Source organism: Microcebus murinus, chromosome 20, assembly GCF_040939455.1.
Source record: "Microcebus murinus isolate Inina chromosome 20, M.murinus_Inina_mat1.0, whole genome shotgun sequence".
In the NCBI taxonomy this organism is placed as follows: domain Eukaryota; kingdom Metazoa; phylum Chordata; class Mammalia; order Primates; family Cheirogaleidae; genus Microcebus; species Microcebus murinus.
In genome coordinates, this window is record NC_134123.1 from 7,642,768 (window position 1) to 7,660,280 (window position 17,513).

The following is a 17,513-nucleotide window of genomic DNA, read 5'->3' on the forward strand; positions in this document are numbered from 1 at the left end:
TCCCACCTCAGCCTCCCAGAGTGCTAGGATTACAGGTATGAGCCACCATGCCCGGCCCACTTATTTAAGAACTATTTATCGAGCACCTACTATGTGCCAGGCACATTGTCCTCAATCCTGGGAGTAGAGCAGTTGAAAGAGTCAGATAAGGTTCCTGCCTTCAAGGGGCTTATATTCTGGTACAAAGGTACTGTACCTTTCTGTTCCATAAGCACTTTCACCCCCATTGTGTCATGTGGTCCTCACTAAAGCAGTATGATTGTCCTCATTGTACAGATAAAACGCTGAGGCTTAAAGAGTTAAGCTAATGGAGATGACTATTAATAGAAACTGACCAGGTATAATTTGCTCTGGGTTCTTCCTGACTCCAGTTTCAGTGCTCTCTCATGATAGATACTGATGATGGCTTTAGGGTGCAGAGGTGGTGGGCCTGGAAGGAGCTCCGAGAGCCCTGAGAACCCTAACCCTCCAATTGGAGCACAAAAGAGTCAGGAACTGCCCTTGGTGTGCCTCTCAGAGTCCCAGTTAGTTCTGTCCATAAAGTCTGTCAATCAACTGGGCCTAACACCACGTTCCTCTGCCTGGTGTCAACCTTGGGGGCCTGGAGGAGACTTTATCTTAAGGAAAAAGTGTTTGCCCCTGGCCATGACAGCAGGCAGGTCAGCTGTCTGAGAGTGCTTCCCTTTGGGCTCCCCACAGAGCAGGAGAGAGGATGAGGATGGCTAGGCCTGTAGGCTCAGTGACCCAACTGCATGGGCTTCGGTTTCATCTTCAGTTGGACCTTGCACAACCTGCGTCTGCTCATTTGTTATTCATCTAGTTGTTTATCTATTTGCTTATAATATAGTAAACCCACTGCAAATTCTTCCCTTATGTTCTTCCCTTCCCATTACTCTGTGTCCCCACCCCATCCTAAATCTTGAGTTTATCATTCCTTTTCATTTCTAAAAAATAGTTTTATTTCATATATTTTTCTAAAAGGCATATTATTTAGACTTACTGTTTTTCCTTGCTTAAGAGAATATCCCAGTGTATGTTGCTTTCTGAGGTGTAATTTTTTTCTCGTATAGTTATGTTGCTAAAATTCATCCATACTGTAGCATATAGCTATGATTCCATCATTCTCTCTCTATATATATATATACATACATATATATACATACATACATATATATATATATATATATTTTTTTTTTTGAGACAGAGTCTCACTCTGTTGCCCCGGCTAGAGTGCCGTGGCATCAGCCTAGCTCACAGCAACCTCAAACTCCTGGGCTCAAGCAATCCTTCTGCCTCAGCCTCCCTAGTAGCTGGGACTACAGGCATGCGCCACCATGCCTGGCTATTTTTTCTATATATTTTTAATTGGCCAATTAATTTCTTTCTATTTTTAGTAGAGAGGGTGTCTTGCTCTTGCTCAGGCTGGTTTCAAACTCCTGACCTTGAGCAGTCCACCTGCCTTGGCCTCCCAAAGTGCTAGGATTACAGGCGTGAGCCACCTCGCCTGGCCTCCATGACTATATTATAGTCCTCTCTATTGTGTTCCACATGTGCTTGTTTAATCTCCTGTTAATGGACATTTGAGTTGTTACCAGGTTTCCACTACTTTGAACATAGCTGAACATTCTTGTATATGTCTTTAGGTAAACAATGTGAATTTACCAATGTACACTCCCACTAACAACAAACATATAAAGATCCTATTGATCCATATCCTCTCTGACTCTTGGTATTATCAGACTTCTTCATTTTTTCCAACTGAAAGGGTACTAAGTGGTATCTCATGTGGTCTCTTCATGTTCCTTGACTTTCCAGATAATGGCTGATAGTGTTCGGTGGTGCAATGAGGATCACCCTGCAAGGGGACTGTGAGGATTTAGTGACACACAGTATGCTTGCAAAGCCCCTCCCAATTGGGACCATTGTCTTATTCCACTCTGGATCCCCAGTACCCAACACAGTGCCTGATACCTCATCATTATCTTCATTGGCATCATCATAACAATAACAATATAAGAATAATTATAGATAACATTTATTGGCTGCTTATTAATTGCCAGATGCTATGTTAACTAACACCTTTACTTTTATTATCTCAATTAATCATTCCAGAAACACTAAAAGGTAGGTTCCATATTACTGTCATTTTATAGCTAGGAAACCGAAACTAAGTATCTTTCCTGGAATCACACAACTATAAGCGATAGAGCCAGGATCTGAACTCTGGCATGTGACATCTAAGTCCTTAACCTCTATATTATAGTTGCTCAATAAATTATTGAATGAAGTACCCTTACCTATTGCTTTGGTCTGTTTTCTGTTGCTCATAACACAATGCCTGAAACTGGGTAATTTATAAAGAAAAGAAATTTATTTCCTATAGATACGGAGGCTGAGAAGTCCCAGGTCGAGGGTCTATCTCTGGCGAGTCTTCTTGCTAATGCTACTCTGAAGAGTACTGAGGAGGCCCAGGGCATTAAACGGTGAGGGAGCTGCGTGTGCTAACCTGCTAGCTCAGGTCTCTCTTCCTTTTCTTATAAAGCCACCAGTTCCCCTACCATGATAGCCCATTACATCTATTCCCATGGATGGATTAATTCATTCATAAGGGCAGAGTCCTTGTGATCCAATCATCTCTTCAAGGCCCCAGCTCTCAATACTGCCACATTGGGGATTAAAGTCCAACATGAGTTTTGGAGAGGACAAATATTTAAACCATAGTACCTACCCACAGCCAGAGGGTCACATGGCATGGCACTTTTACTTTTTATCTCCTATCAAATATGTTCAGATTGCACCCACATTTTTATTATAAACAAAGCTTAAGGATTTTTATAATTTTACTCTAGTCAAATGTAAGTGATCTATTTTATGATTGGTTATAATTTCTCTGTAATCATTATATAGACTTGAGAATGTTCACTATGAGAGAGATCTAACCTACATATTGTTCTCAAATGTCATGATGTTTACCAAGTCTTCCTTTACCAACAATTCCCCTAACCCTGCTCTATTTTTTCTCTTATTAATCATATGTACTATCTCTAACATACTGTATAATTTACCTATTATTGCATCTAGTATTTATTTATTTATTTATTTATTTTTGAGACAGGGTCTCTCTCTGTCACCCCAACTAGAATGCAGTGGCATCATCAGAGCTCCAAGCAACCTCAAATTCCTAGGCTCAAGCCATCCTCCTACTTCAGCCTCCCAAGTAGCTGGGACTATAGGTGCACACCACCACGCCCAGCTTATTTTTTCTCTTTTCAGTAAGGATGGGGTCTTGCTCTTGCTCAGGCTGGTCTCGAACTCCTGACCTCAAGGGATCCTCCCACATCAGCCTCTCAGAGTGCTGGGATTACAGGCAGGAGCCACCATGCCCTGCCTATTGCCTCTATTGTTGACCCACAGGGGCAGGAATATTTGTTGCTTAGTTCTGTCTGTGTCTTTAATTAGTTTATCATTTGTATATCCCTGGTGCCTATAACTGTGCCTGGCACAGAGAAGCAGCTCAACAAGTACTCGTTGAATGAATGAATGAAATAAATGTATGTTTGCAGGAATGAATGGATGGATGGAGTGAATGAATCAATGAATACTAAGTTAAACAGTTCATGAAAATTGACTATATTATTTTGATTTTGTGGTTTTCTTGTTTATTTGGGGGCCAACTATTTTTTCAGGTTTCAAGCATTTCTGTAGGCCGGTAGAAAAGTTGGGAGGCCTGCGATTTCGTGTCTGCAATGCCTAAGGGACCCAACAGTCCTGACCTGAAGACCCAAAACAATGTTTTGTTGCCTTTTCCTTTCTCTCTTGTAAACCAGCAACATCAACAAGAGCAGCCTGCCTCAAGTGGGACTCTGGCAATGAGGCAGGAGGCATTAAAAACCAAACCCAAAACTCCTGGCAGCTTTCATAGAGCAATTTTTCTAGCAATCTACATTGGTGTCCAGGCCCAGCACACCCCATTACATATGCAAAACGTCTGACATTTGTGCTGCAGGCTCTTAACCCCTAGCTGTTATTCTTATTTCCAAACTAGGGTGCACTAGATAAATGCAGAAATCAGGAACCGTCGCTCCTAGTCAAACGTCGGTGGCTCAGTTCTCCGAGCTGGGCCAAAGAGTAATTATAGCTTCCCTCTATGGTGTGCAGGGCAGGAGGCTGATTTAATAAAGGAAGCCTGCTGTCTGTCTCCAGTCCGGCTCTGACTCATGGAACGAGGGAGTCCCAGAGCGCTACCCACAGAGGGTGGTGAGCAGCGAGGGGCGGGAGGCGAGGTGGCCGGCGAGCAAGGCCTGGCCCGAGAGCCCCAGAACGAGGAAACTCCCTGCTTGGCCAGGAGGAACCTGCAGCTGGAGCCAGAGGAAGTGAGGCTCAGACAGCAGCTGCCGGTCCAGCCACAGCAGCGACTGCCGCACCCTTGAAAGGAGGCCTCTGCCGTGCGGACGCGTAAAATAAAATGGGTTAGTAATTTTCATATTCAGAACTAACTGGGGGAAGCGATCCAACTGCCTCCAATGGGGATGGCTGCCTTTGTGCGAAGTGCCGGTGTCTTCGCTCCCTTCGGGGGCTGGGCCGACGAAGTCTGGAGCGAGGGGCGTCCTCTCCACTTGTCGCCCACTTGGGCAGGGGCCGCGGGTGAGGTCTCGGCGCCGCGAGACGGCGCGAGCTGGGAGTGGCTGCAGCTGCGCGGAGGGTGACCGCCCGCGCGGGGCGCACCTGGGTTCCGCTGCAGAGAGGTCACCGGAGGTCACCCGATCTCGCCCTCGGCCTCCTGCTCCTCCGTGCCGCCCCGCCTGCCAGCCAGCCGGCCGGCCCGCGGCGACGTGCCCTCCCCCTGCAGGCCCCGCGGGGCAGGCGCTCCCGGCCCCGCCCCTGCCCTTCCCGCTGAGTCACACACCTCGCGGTCAGGTGATCCTCCCCGGGGCCTCCGAGAGCACCTTGACCTACATTCCGCGCGCGGCGTGACTGCGCGCTCCCACCGACCCGCGAGAGGCGGGCGCGGCGCCCTGGCGGCCCCGGCTGCAGGCGGGCGCCCGGGAGGGGTGCCCCGCAAGTGGGAGTCTGGAGGCCGCGGGCGCGGGCCGCCCCCCAGCCCGGCCGGGCGCGCGGGCTGCGGCGGAGAGAGGGGCGGCCGGGCGTCGCTGGGCCCGCGCTGCCGCCGCCCGCGGGAGCTCTGCCGGCGCCGGGGAGGCCCCAGCGCTCACTCGGAGCGTGCGGGCCGGGAAAACTTCCCCCCGCGCAGGGAGCAGATTGCCATCCCCAAATTGTCCACAAAATGGCCTCTCCTGATTTTGTCTAGGGCTCTTTGTGCCGCTGCGGCCTTTGTGTCCTCTGGGTGCGCGGGGGCGGGGGCGCGGGTGGGAGGGAAGTGTCCCAGCCAGACTTGAGGAAGCCCCGTCCTCGGGTGCCCAGCCTGTGGAAAGCCGTTAGCGGAAGATCACCGTTTCTTTTGCATTTGACTCTGAATTTAGAGGCATTCTTTATGGCCTGGCTTGACCAGTTAGTAGCTCTGTGCCCTTGGCAGGTCACTTACAGGCCTCAGTCTCCAATCTGGAATATGGGGATTTTAATAAAACCCTACTACTACTGCATCAGACGGTGTGAACTTGGAATCAGGTGATATGCATGAAATACGTAATTATGCACAACTCTATAACATTTTCTCTAAGCGGTTAAATCACTGCCCTTTCCCCATCTGAGAAGATTATTTTGTTTGTTCAATGTACTACTAGTGGAAGAGCCTACCTCTGGGTGTGTTTACAAGTATAAATAGAAAACTGTGGCCTCTGGCTACATGAGTTGCCGCAGCCCCACATAACTTGTTTACACTTCACCCACAGGTTTGGTGTACATCGTTTTGTTCTTTTATAGTAAGAAAAGCTATGTGTTTATCATGACTTAGACAAAAGTGTGATAAACACAAGTTTTTAATCAGGATGTAAACTTGAGAAGTTACTGCCTGGTACACAAAGGGTGCGAAACGGTAGGCCAGGTGAAAGTTAGATAAATGGAGGGAAAGAGGAAGAGAAGAAGGAAAGAAATTGGGCAACTATGTGAGCAGAGCTGGATTTACCAGGAAGCTAATAATGCTTCAACTTCAGGGCCTTTTACTTGCATGTGTGCCTTTCAAGGCCTTGTACCTAATTTTTAACTCATAATTATGTATTCCTTTCCTAAAGAGAGTCCCCAGTATGTATACACATGAGGCCCCACCAAACCTGGATTTGCCCCTTTATGGGAGTCTTTGAGAGACCCAACCCTTTGTTCTTGTTTAAGATTCTTCTTTTTAAAAGACAAGATATCACTCTGTCATCTAGGCTGGAGTGCAGTAGCCCAATCATAGCTCACTATAACCTGGACCTCCTGGGTTAAAGAGATCCTCTCATCTCAGCCACTCAAGTAGCTGGGATTACAGGTGTGAGCCACCCGTGCCAGGCCCTTGTTTAAGATTCTTAAGCACAGGCTGGGCGTGGTGGCTCACACCTGTAATCCTAGCACTCTGGGAGGCCGAGGTGGGCGGATTGCTGGAGGTCAAGAGTTTGAAACCAGCCTGAATGAGACCCTGTCTCTACTAAAAATAGAAAGATATTAATTGACCAACCAAAAATATATATACAGAAAATTAGCCGGGCATGGTGGCGCATGCCTGTAGTCCCAGCTACTCAGGAGGCTGAGGCAGGAGGATTGCTCGAGCCCAGGAAATTGAGGTTGCTGTGAGCTAGGCTGATGCCATGGCACTCACTCTAGCCTGGGCAACAAAGTGAGACTCTGTCTCGAAAAACAAACAAACAAAAAAAAAGATTCTTAAGCACAAATGAAAACACCAGTAGGTGGGGACTGTAGCATTTCCATATAGTCTCCACCATGAATTCAGAGATCCGCATGTAGGCCAGGCAAGAACAACAGCGTGAGGAATGGGGTGTAGAAAGAGGGTCGGGCAGAATTATTGGGCCAATTCCAGTTGACTTTCGTAATTCACTCTGGTACTTCCAGGGCTCTTAAGTTTCCAGAAGTTTTGAATCTGGGCAATGGAGAAACAGTGGCTTGCAATCTAGAACTCTGTTACTAGTCCTGACTGGTCTTCACTAGTGCTCTCTCACTAACTAGTTGTATAGCCTTGGTGGAGTCACTTCACTTCTTTGGGCTTAAATTTCTCTCCATATGTGGTAGGAGATTTCAGAGTCTCTTGTTTAAGCTTCATGAGGACAGGGATCAAAACTGCCTTGTTTATACCCATTGTTGAATACAATATCTAATTATAATAATTATTATAGTGGTAACAATAAACTTTTTCAAAGTGCTTATAGACAAAGAAACTGATGTTCAGAGCTGTTACATAAACTCCCAGGTCACCCAGCTAGTAAGTTGCAGAACCACAGTTAAAGCCCAGTGGTCTAGCTCCAGAGACCCTCATCTTAACCATGACACTCTATACCAGGCGTCCTCAAACCATGGCCCGCAGGCCACATGCAGGTGTTTTTGCCCATTTGTTTTTTTACTTCAAAATGAGATATGTGCAGTGTGCATAGGAATTTGTTCATAGTTTTCTTTTTAAACTATAGTCCGGCCCTCCAGTGGTCTGAGGGACAGTGAACTGGCCCCCTGTTTAAAAAGTTTGAGGACCCCTGTTCTATACTATACACACAATAAACATGGTTTTAATGAACAATTTCATTTACTGACCTCGGCCTCCCAGAGTGCTGGGATTACAGGCGTGAGCCACGGCGCCCAGCCTTATTTATTTACTTTTAGATAGGTTCTCACCCTGTCACCCTGGGGTTGAGAGCAGTGGCATCATCACAGCTCACTGCAACCTCAAATAAATGGGCTGCGCTCAACAGATCCTTCTGCCTCAGCCTCCAGAGCAGCTGGAGCTAGAGACACATGCCACCACACCTGGCTGAGTTTTCTATTTTTTGTAGAGACAGGGACTTGCTGTGTTGCTCAGGCTGGTCTCGAACTCCTGGTCTCAAGCAATCCTCCCACCTCAGCCTCCCAAAGTGCTAAGATTACAAACATGAGCCACTGCACCTGGCCAACAGATTTTATTTTTAGAGCAGTTTTAGATTTGCAGAAAAATTGAGCAGAGAGTATAGAGGAGTTTGATGAATGAGCAAATCAATGAATGGAGTGTCACTTGATTGAGACCGTGATTCATTACCCAAGGTACATGGAAAGGGAACTCATCCTTGTGAATTTTCTATGTGCCCAGCATTTTACGTGCATTACTTCGCTTAATTCTCATAGCTGTCTTGTTAAACAGGTGACATTAACGCCATTGTGCAGTGACAAAACTAAGGATCATGTAGGGGACTTTCCTTAGGTCATCCACCAGCTGATTGCATAGGGCTAGAAAGTCCTGATCTGTCTGATTCTAAAGATCACATTTGCTCTTCTGATTGACAACTTCATAATTATCAAAACGTATTTTTTCTTATATATACCTAACATTGGTCTTTAGTGCCTTTTAGTTTTAAAATGCTTTTGTATCCTTAGTATCTTTTGGTCATCACAACAGCACAGAAGGTGGGTGAGGCAGCTATTATAATTCCATTTTATAGAGGAAGCTATGCAGGCTTAAAAATTAAACACAATATGACAAGGGTTCAGGACTGAAACACAGATAGGTTGACTTTCTACTCCATGCCCCTCTCTTCTCACCAAAGCACCCCTCTGTTATAAACTACCTCATGGCACAGGATTCTTGCTGGGCCTGCACAGAGGAAATGTTTGGTTTGCTATGAGTCCTCAAGGGACTGCCCCTCTTCCCAGAGGTTGACCAGAGGAATTTGTCCAAAATCTAGCCTTTAACTGCCTTTAACTTCTTTCCTAAATGTTTGGAGGAAAAGGGTGAACTTTGACACTTCTTTCCTCCATGTATTTAACCAACACAAAGAGTTGGCCATTTTCAGTTAGAGATGGTCAAGTCTGATTTTGACGGCACAGTCAGAAATTGCATTGCCAGCGCTAAAAATCCATGCATGATGACAGCAAAGGAGGGATTTCCACTCTGCCCTTGGCTCTCAGGCCAATGGAAGGGTACCTCTGAAGCAAGCAAATTATCTTGGGCACTTCTTCCCTGACAGTCCCTAGTGGGAAGCACCCAACTCATCATCCTAGAGTAGAGGTTCTTTTTAAAATTATTATAATTAATTAATCTTTATATTTTGAAAAAACTTCAAACCTACAGAAATGGTTCAAGAAAGTTACAATGAACTCCCTTCTCTATACCTCCTAGATTAACAGGAATTTAATTGTTAAAATATTCATTTCATTTCATGTAATTTTTTCTTTAAAATATTAATTTTATTTGTGTTAAGTAGAAATTACATTTGTTTGTTCAAAAATCAAAAGGATACACAGTGAGATGTCTCCCCCAAACCCTGTCCATCATTATCCAGTGCCTTTTCTAGAAGAAGCCAATAATTTCAGTTTCTTATGTACTCTTTCAGAGATATTTCATATGTATATAAGGAATGTGTGTACATGCATATGTATACAAGGAATGTCTGTGAATTCTTGTTTTGCCTTTTTTTTTTTTCGTGGTAGCATACTCTTATTCCACAACTTGATTTTCTCATTTGAAATCATTCTAATTCATTTCACAGTTTTTAAAATGATTTTATTGCATTCTATTGTATGAATTTTATTGCATCTATTGATTATGTTACATAATCTGGTTAACCAGTTCCCTAAGGTAATCATGTAGGTTGTTCCAAATTTTTGCCGATACTAATAGAACTACAATGGATAACCTTGTATGTATGTTATTCTATGGGAGGGCTTGCCACTTTTAATAGAAACTGGAATCAAAGTTCTACTATAGGACTATGTCCAGAAAGTTTCATAAGTTTGGGTACTTAGGAGGAGAATCATTCCTTGTCTTAAAACTCCTTTGATCTGGGGATTAGTAACCTAATCTTGAATGCTCTGGGTCTTAAACTTTCACTGGTGATATTTCTCTCTGGTCACAACAGTGATAAGAACTTTTTTGAATAGATTATTTTCTTGTGCTAAAATGGTCTGTTTCTCATTATTCTCCAGTGCTTCATGTCTGTTCAGCATGTTGGCGAGTTTGTGCAACACAGATCGCTGTCATGTGTTGCCGTCATGACTCAAATGGTCTGGGATGCATCCATCAATTTGTGTTCTGACCTTGGTGCCAGGTTAGAAAACTTGAACCAGAAGTTCAGGTTTCATGATGTTTGTGTTCGGGAAATGAACCAAAGTTTTCTAAGTGTGCTGTTTAGGGAATTCAAAGAAGCATAGTAAAAAGACATAAACACCAATAAAAAAAAAAAATAAACAGGTATTTTCCAAAGGACAGCTGGAAGGCAGTGCTGGAGAATTAAGTAGCCAGGAACATCTCTGTTTCTTTTTCAAATTAGGTCTTATTACATGTATTTACTAGGACACATTCCAGATAAAAAAAAACAAAAACTGAACCCCATCTTTGTTAGCTAAGAGGAAAAGAAGAAAAGTTCATAATCTAATTAAAGATGCACACACCCCACACCATACACACAGTATGTTTACGGTGTAGCATTTTGAAAGAAAAAAACAAAAGGTTATCCCATTCAGCATCTTGCTTCCCAAATGGCCTACCCTACATCTATTCTATTTTCTTCTTTTTCCCCCCCAGGGCTGGGCTCCCCCCTTCACCACCCTCTCTAGGAGAGGGAGGGTGGCAGAGAGGACAGGACCCCCATCCTATGTCTATTCTAGATTTTGAAAAAGAAGGGGGGAGGAGGAGGAGGAGGAGGAAGATGAAGAAAAGGAAAAGAACGAAGAAGAGAAAGAGGGCTATATCTCATCCTTGAAATATTTAGGAAAGGAAATGTATATGTTCATTGCAACATATTATACAACTTTCCATATGCACAAAGGAAAGATGACATCCAAACTTCTGAGCTCCTTTCCAGCTTTCAAATACTTAGTCACCCTCCAGAAGTTCTATTTTGCATCTGACTGTTAACCATTCAAATCATTGTCACCTTGTTACCTGGGCTTGGGCACGACTAGTTCATTCATTTAACAAACTGCTGTGGGCCAGGTGCTGTCAAAAAACTGAGGACGTAGCAGTGAACAAACAGACATCCTCATCCCGCAGAGCTTATTTTCTAGTAGAGGGAGAGAGATAGTAAACAAAAAAATAAATAAAACAGAGTATATCATGTGGTGCTAAGTGATAGGGAGAAAAATAAAGTAGACAATACAATAGGCAGTGGAGGGTGGAGGGAGGAGGGTCTCTCTTAGGGAAGGCCTGCCTCATTAAGAAAGTAGCATTTGAATTAAGTCCTGAAGTGGAGGTGATAAAATGGTAGCCCTTCAGGTAAAGTAATAAACTTCTTCTGTGGTATAATTTGAGGGTAAGGCTCTTTATCTCCAAAATGTTCTTTTCACCAACTAATCCTGCTCTCTAAAATTCTATTATTAGCAATACACATTTTTTTTTTTTTTTTTTTTTTTTTTTTTTTTTTTTTTTTGAGACAGAGTCTCGCTTTGTTGCCCAGGCTAGAGTGAGTGCCGTGGCGTCAGCCTAGCTCACAGCAACCTCAAACTCCTGGGCTCGAGTGATCCTTCTGCCTCAGCCTCCCGGGTAGCTGGGACTACAGGCATGTGCCACCATGCCCGGCTAATTTTTTGTATATATATCAGTTGGCCAATTAATTTCTTTCTATTTATAGTAGAGACGGGGTCTCGCTCTTGCTCAGGCTGGTTTTGAACTCCTGACCTTGAGCAATCCGCCCGCCTCGGCCTCCCAAGAGCTAGGATTACAGGCGTGAGCCACAGCGCCCGGCCTTAGCAATACACATTTTGAGGTTAAAATGCTAAATAGAGAGATATCCACAATTAAAACCTCTGTGTGAATTTGTTCATCTAATACTCTGGTTAGTTTTAATTAGGAAGAACAGTGAGGTAAGGAGGGGGTGTATGTGGAGATAGCCAATCTTGGGAAATGCAGGGAGGAAGGATGTGAGATGAGAGCCTGGATTGCCCCTGCTGGACTGAGCTGCCCCTTAAGGATTTTCATCACTCTCTAGCCTTACTGGGTTGCCCCTGTCCTGAGTACGACCCTGGGGCTCGTAGCTGAGTGAGGTGCCCTGGGGTGCAGGATGCAGGCTGCTGATGCTCCTCCTTGGGGGCTGGGAGTGTTTGGAGTTGTGCCACAGGCAGTGGTATCTATGGGGACAGGCAGGAAGGCAGGAAAGTTCTGGGGCTTGTAGTCCCACTAGCCTATGGTTAATTTTACAGGCCTCAGAAAAATAAACAGTTCAGGAAACCCTGAAAGTTCCCTTCTTAACACATTGACTATCACACTAGAAAAAAACATTTTTTCCCCTCGGGCCACAGTATTTTATTATGAAAATAGAATAAATGCTTCGAACAATCCTTTCTAATTTAATAAAAAAAATTTTTATTGTTTTCTGTCTGTGAGTTATATGCAGCACAATCCACATTTTTAGAATTAAATTGTCAGTATTAATTGTAAAAGTGAGAATATCAACAAGTTAGATTTTCGTGAATCAATGGCAGGGTTTTGCTTCACAAGGACCTGGGCTCAAAACTAGTGTGAGTTAAATACAACTCACATGGCAGTTAGTGTGTTAATCAATGCAGGAAAGCAGACTTATTTATGAAAGCATTTACCTCATCCTTTAAATTTGTTCCTACAAGTTCACTTCTCAAAATGCTTCTGGACATAAGCTTTAGACCATGTGACACAAAACTCTGTTGTCTATAGGGTTCAAACAGTAATGGATAGAAATAGGTATAAGGCTATAAGGACTAGTGGGGACTGTAACAAACTGAAGAGGGCATGCCTCTGCTCAGCTCCTAAGATTGTTATCTATTGGGTATGGGAGTTCAATGTTCTAGAATTTCTCATTTTTCAACAGAACCTGGAAATCCAAATTTTTAGGTAAAATATTCTGATTTTTAAATCAGTAACTAATTAAAGATACATACACACTGTGCAGACCCATTTATCATCTCTGACATGAAGAGATAGTTTTGGTGCAGCATGCAGTATGATAAGAAAGGTAGGCAAAGGAAGGACATCTGATCAACGTGACAGTTTGAATAGGTAACTTATTTAGATAGTTGAACTTAACCAAGTTGACCCCTTTACCAAGGTCCTGCTTCACCTATTTTAACCAATAGATTATTTTGCAGAAATAAGGAATGTCGGAGCAGTCCTGGGGGAGTGGAAGAAAATGCTAAACTGAGAAGTCATAGGCCTGGATCCCAGTGTTGGTTCTCCCACAAACTTACTGTGCAACCTGGATACATCCCTAGCCCTTCCAGCTTTAATTTTCTCATCTGCAGAACGAAGGGGCTGGACTTCAGGGTTTTCAAAATGTGCCCCTCTGGGCTCAGGAAATCTGCAGAGATGCCTGCCAGAGGTGAGGAAGGTTGGGGGATCCCAGGGCTTGCAGGAGGGCAGCTCAGCCTTTGTTCTTTTTTCTCTTTCTCTTTGGGGCTTCTGCTTTTCTGTTTTACATCTTGGGCTTCTGCCAAAAAAATTTTTTTTTTAATCTTTTTGAAGAAAAAGTTTATTTTTTTTCAAAAACATTTGAAAATCTGTGGATCAATTGATCAGCTCTAGTGTAGGTGTGATTAGACCAGGATTGCAGATTCTATGAAGGCTGCAGCTAATCTGAATGTTAAATTTTTCCTCCATTTGCCTAATGCTGCTTGTCTGCTTATAGTTGCCACCAGCTCCAACCCCAGGCATCAATCAAGTGAACAAGTAGAAATATTAAGGGGAGATTCTGACACATTACCTAGTTCACCAGCTTGTTTGGGGGCATTTCTTTCTTTGTTGTGGTGAACAGATGTGTTCTTATTTCTGGTATTATATTGCAGCCAGGTGAGGTGTCTCACTCCTATAGTCCCAGCTACTTGGGAGGCTGAGGCAGGAGGATTGTTTGAGCCCAGGAATTTGAGGTTGCTGTGAGCTAGGCTAACGCCATGGCACTGTAGCCCGGGCAACAGAGTGAGACTCTGTCTCAAAAAAACAAACAACAGGCCGGGCGCTGTGGCTCACACCTGTAATCCTAGCTCTTGGGAGGCCGAGGCGGGCGGATTGCTCAAGGTCAGGAGTTCAAAACCAGCCTGAGCAAGAGCGAGACCCCGTCTCTACTATAAACAGAAAGAAATTAATTGGCCAACTGATATATATATAAAAAAAAAAAAAATTAGCCGGGCATGGTGGCGCATGCCTGTAGTCCCAGCTACTCGGGAGGCTGAGGCAGAAGGATCACTCGAGCCCAGGAGTTTGAGGTTGCTGTGAGCTAGGCTGACGCCATGGCACTCACTCTAGCCTGGACAACAAAGTGAGACTCTGTCTCAAAAAAAAAAAAAAAAACAAACAACAAAACAAAACAGAAAAAGCATTGCTCATAGACAATGTAGTCACATTTAGTATTAAAAAGCTTTTCTGGGCCGGGCGCTGTGGCTCACGCCTGTAATCCTAGCTCTTGGGAGGCCGAGGCGGGCGGATTGCTCAACGTCAGGAGTTCGAAACCAGCCTGAGCAAGAGTGAGACCCCGTCTCTACTATAAATAGAAAGAAATTAATTGGCCAACTGATATATATATAAAAAAGTAGCCGGGCATGGTGGCGCATGCCTGTAGTCCCAGCTACCCGGGAGGCTGAGGCAGAAGGATCACTCGAGCCCAGGAGTTTGAGGTTGCTGTGAGCTAGGCTGACGCCACGGCACTCACTCTAGCCTGGTCAACAAAGCGAGACTCTGTCTCAAAAAAAAAAAAAAAAAAAAAAAAAGCTTTTCTGTTTCATATGCTTTGATACAATAAATCAACATTTCATAGTGATCTGCAACTTGCAGGGTGCCCTGCCACTAGCTGAAGGAGTCTAACGATTATTCAGCTGGCTTTATTTTTGCCTTTGTCTTACTAATAAATAAGAAAATTAAGTCTAGGTGAGGTTAAAGACTTGCCTTGACTGCACAGGATTCCAACCCACATCAGTCCCGGCATATTCTCAACCAGACAACCTCTAAGGTTGCTTCTTGATGTGAAAAGTCAGGCGGCAGCAGGTCTCCTGTTTAAGCTGGCCCAGGATCACCTGCAAAACTGCTTTCAACTTTCAGCTTTCCCGATCCTCTTATCTATTGAAAATGCCTGAATGGAAGCTTGTTAGTTAACTCACAACTGTTCAAGTTTTTTGCCCCAGTCTCTTAACTGATAATAAGGTCCCTGAATTTAAATAGTACCTTCCAAGGTCTTGTTTCTTCAGTAGAAATGAAAGAACTTTAGGTCTGGGGATGGAAACAGATTTTGGGCAATGAATAAGTGGATTTTTAAATGTTATTCCTGCATTTGGCTGAGCTGAGTCTCTCCCGCAGCAAAGGAAATTGCTTTCCCGGTTTGTTAATCTACCTACTGTTCTAAGTCTATGGGTCAGTTTCCCTCGTGGCAGGTATATACCGAAAGTGTGTCACAAAGCAAGTATTGATTGTGGTCCATTCTTTTTGTTTAGCATTTTCCTGGGCACATAGATCCTAGATCAATACTTCTAATTATTGTAACCACTGGAATCTTTCTTTCTTCCTTCTTCTTCTTCTTTTTTTTTTTTTTTTTTTTTTTGCTTGAAGTTCACCCATAAGACAGAAAACCAGTAATTTTCATTTGCACCCTATAGTATTTTCAGACAATGCTTGTGAACATTATCTATAAGAAAAAACAGCAATCTGAGGCAGGCAAGCATATATGTTAGGATTCTCATTTCACAGGCAAGAAAAATTGCTGATCATTTATTTGGTCAGTGGTTGAGTGTGGACTACAACTCATATATTTCCACTTTTATTTTATTTATTTAGAGACAGAGTCTCACTCTGTTGCTCAGGCTGGAGTTCTATGGCCTAGCTCACTGCAACCTCAAACTTCTAGGCTCAAGCAATCCTCCTGCCTTAGCCTTCCAAGTAGCAGGGACTACAGGCTTGTGCCAAGATGCCCAGCTAATTTTTTCTATTTTTAGTAGAAACAGGGTTTCGCTCTTGCTCAGGCTGGTCTCAAACTCCTGAGCTCAAGCAATCCCTCTCGCTTTAGCCTCCCAGAGTGCTAGGATTACAGGCATGAGCCACCTCGCCCTGCCTATATTTCTACTTTTTAATACTGTGTCTTCATTTTACTATAGCCATTTGGCTTTTCTAACTGGAGGAGGACAGTAGGTTCCAGTTGACTTCCAGTATGACCATAGTTTTTGTTAACTTTCTGATTTTGGGGGGAAATGGTTTATTAATTATGTTGCTTGAGAAAAATATCAGTAACCATTGTTTTTTCTTAAAAAAATAAAAAAGTAGAGGTCCCAGTTATAAGTAAGGCCTTAAACTTTAGAGTTTGCCATAACAAAAAATATGAACCAGCATTTCTGAATACACCACGCTATGTCTTCCAGGGAAAATGATGGAATTTGGCCACTTCTCTCTTCTATGAACATTATTTTTTGTTTACTTTGTAACTCAAGTACTTACTTGCTTGAGTGATTGATTGCCTCCCTCTCACTTCTACAACTAAATGAAGGGATTTGTTGATGACTTTCTTTCAAGAAGGAAGAGAGAAGTGTGCTGGAACTTTAGTTTGAAGGTTTCAGGACAGGTATTAACAGGTGAACCTAGGGTACCTGAATGCCTTTTCTCTTTCCTGAGAGGTTAATTTTTTGTCTGGTTTGTGCCCAATGCTGCCCCTTTGTGATAATGAGGCAGTTATTTTTAGATCCCAAGAGAGTGGTCTGAAGAACACTTTGAGGTGCCCTTGACCTGGGTGACACAGGAAGGACTCACCAGAGGATAAAAACTTGATAGGTAATTATTCAGTTCTGTGTCACTTACAGCAGTACTTTTCTACGTTGGTTGCACAAGTAATTACACAAAAAGCTTTTAGAACATACTGATGCTGAGATCCGTCACCCCTAGGTCTGGGCAGGGTCTGAGCAAAGATAATTTTTAAGTTTCCCAGGAGATTCTATTATGCAGTTGGGTTTGAGAACCTCTGATGCACATTTCCAGTGTCTTATTCAAAACCAAGTGGCAGATTCCAAATTGTGGCCATTTTTTCTGCCAGAACAATAGCAGTATGTTGGATGAGCAGTTCACTCAGTGTAAAATACACATTTATTGAGCACCTGTATTCTAGATGTTGGGAATACTGTGAGGAACAAGACCCAACCTGTTCATGCCTCAAGATACTTTCTTTTTAGTGGTTGGAGACAGAAAATAAATGTATAAACAGGACTGTGATAAGAGTTAAGAAGGAAATAAATGAGGTAATTCAGAGTCAGGGAAGATGGCTAATATGAGGAACCATTTTTGCAAGACCCGAAGGAGGAAGGGGTGGAAGGGCAGCTGCACTAGAGCCAATGATAAGGCCGAGGGAATAGAAGGTGACAAGGTCCTGAGACAAGGAGGGTGGTGTGTTTGAGGAACAGACTCCAGCTGCTTTTAGTTATCTAGAAAGGGGAGTGACAGATAGTGAGCAAGT

The 17,513-nt window shown here is 43.6% G+C and overlaps 1 protein-coding gene across 4 annotated transcripts in view; it reads left to right on the forward strand.

Moving 5' to 3' along the window:
* CHD9 (chromodomain helicase DNA binding protein 9) overlaps positions 1–17,513 on the forward strand; it is a 231,291-nt gene that overhangs the window by 27,665 nt on the left and 186,113 nt on the right. The window contains exon 1 of one of the 4 annotated variants that reach the window (XM_020282653.2): positions 4,339–4,469. The exons of 2 other annotated variants lie outside the window; for them this stretch is intronic. The gene's annotated coding sequence lies outside the window, so the exon portion shown is untranslated. Of the gene's footprint in view, positions 1–4,338; positions 4,470–17,513 lie in introns of those variants that run through there. One more of the 4 variants, XM_020282648.2, reaches the window with a different exon arrangement.